The sequence below is a fragment of the Carlito syrichta genome, unplaced genomic scaffold, assembly GCF_000164805.1.
Source record: "Carlito syrichta isolate Samal-C Ts95f unplaced genomic scaffold, Tarsius_syrichta-2.0.1 Scaffold303297, whole genome shotgun sequence".
In the NCBI taxonomy this organism is placed as follows: domain Eukaryota; kingdom Metazoa; phylum Chordata; class Mammalia; order Primates; family Tarsiidae; genus Carlito; species Carlito syrichta.
This window is the reverse complement of record NW_007247393.1, coordinates 389,667-391,454: the sequence shown is the minus strand read 5'-3', so window position 1 is coordinate 391,454 and position 1,788 is coordinate 389,667.

The window sequence follows — 1,788 nt, the reverse complement described above, 5'->3', positions numbered from 1 at the left end:
AGAGTACTGCTCTAGAAGATGAAAAATGAAGGCAGATGAACAAGATTCACGTAGAAATTGTTGCTTATTCCGGTATACAGAAAAACAGACTTAGTGTGTGAGAAAGCCAATCTTGTTTTTGAATAAGCCAATGGCAAGAAGAGAGAAAAACCAAGGTCGTAGTGAAGTAGTGGGACCCATGCAGCTTAAAAGAGACTTAAGAGGCAGAAGAAACAAATGCAAAGTGTAAACTATGGGTCTTGATCCAAGCAAAACTATCATGGGATAGTTTAGGGCGCAAACTAAAGCATGCAGAGATGAAATGACAAACTATTTGGGATCTGCTGGGGGGAAAAATGTCTAATTTTTACTTTCCAAACCTAAACAAATAAATAAGTGGAATAAAAGAGATAACACAATAACCTAATGGAACAGTAAATCAAAATAAAGTGCTTTTGCTGTAAAAACCAGAGTACCTACCCACACATACCAATCTAGACAAGGAAGGACCAAGCAGTGAAAAGAGGGGGACCAGAGGGCTAGAGTTCAAGGGCTTCTCATTCTGATGGACTGTGTAGACAGGTACCGCAAAACTCCTAATACCCGTAGGGCCTCGCAGAAGGTATGACACAGCCAGGCCTGGGGCCAGGCCCTCCGACTCAGGCACTCAGCATAACGTGCTTTGAGTCTGTCTTTAAACACGACAAAGTCCTGAGGAGGACCTAGTCAATCTTCTTATCTTTATTAGTCTTTTTAAACTTGCCTATCTCGCTCTGTTATGCTTTAAAGTTCATACCACCATTAAATAACAGTCCATATCAGAATATTTCACTTATTTTTTTCTAGGTTTATTTTGAAGGTGTCTCAATCTGAGATTTGGTAGAAGGAACATAGGAAGAAGGAAGGCAGATCTCAATGGTCACCATAAAATCCCTTGAACATCTCTAAGGGAAATGTAGGTCATGCAGCCAAAGGCCACTTTCACCTCCGGGTCCAGGGCAAGGAAGAGAGGACTAATGTAAAGCAAACAGCAGGGAGAAGAGGCCAGAAAAGGGAACCATGGAGCAGAAGAACGGGAGGAAGAAGGCAGAGGAAACCACCACCATGCAGACCAAGACCCAGCACCGCCCCAGTGCCCCAGGTCTGGAGGGCCTTCTGCTTTGTCCTGTGAGCTGGAGCCACGGCAGAGCTGCTCCGGGAAGACCGGACTTGCTAGGAGTCCGGACTCTCCTGCCACCCATCAGCCACTTGACTTTGACCCCGGGCTTGTTTCTTCATCTACAAAGCGGGCATGATGGCACCTGCCTGCCTTGTGTGAAGACAGCAAACGTGAAGGGATTCTGCAGTTTCCACGTTTTAAGTCCGTCGCTTAAGTCTAAAAGATATAATTATGCTGAACATCTTTTGCAAAAAATAAAAAAACAAACCGAATACTCCCCCACCTCGTCCACTCCCCAACAAAGTCAAGCTTGGCATAGGGTGTGAGTTTTCTTTTGTTTCTTTCTTTTCTTTCTATTTTTAGTCGGGGTCTCGCTCTGTCCCCCAGGCTGGAGTGCAGCGGCATGAGACGGCTCACCGCAGTCCTGACCTCCGGGCTCAGGCGATCCTCCTTCCTCAGCCTCCAGAGTAGCTGGGGCTACAGGGGCAGACCACGCCTGCCTCATTTTTTTGATGAGAAGAAAAACAACAACAACAACCACTTTGTTTTTGGCAGAGACTGGACCTCGCTGCGTTGCCCAGGCTGGCCTCGAACTCTTCCTGGGCTCAAGCAATCCTCCCGCCTCGGCCTCCCAACGTGCCGGGATTGCA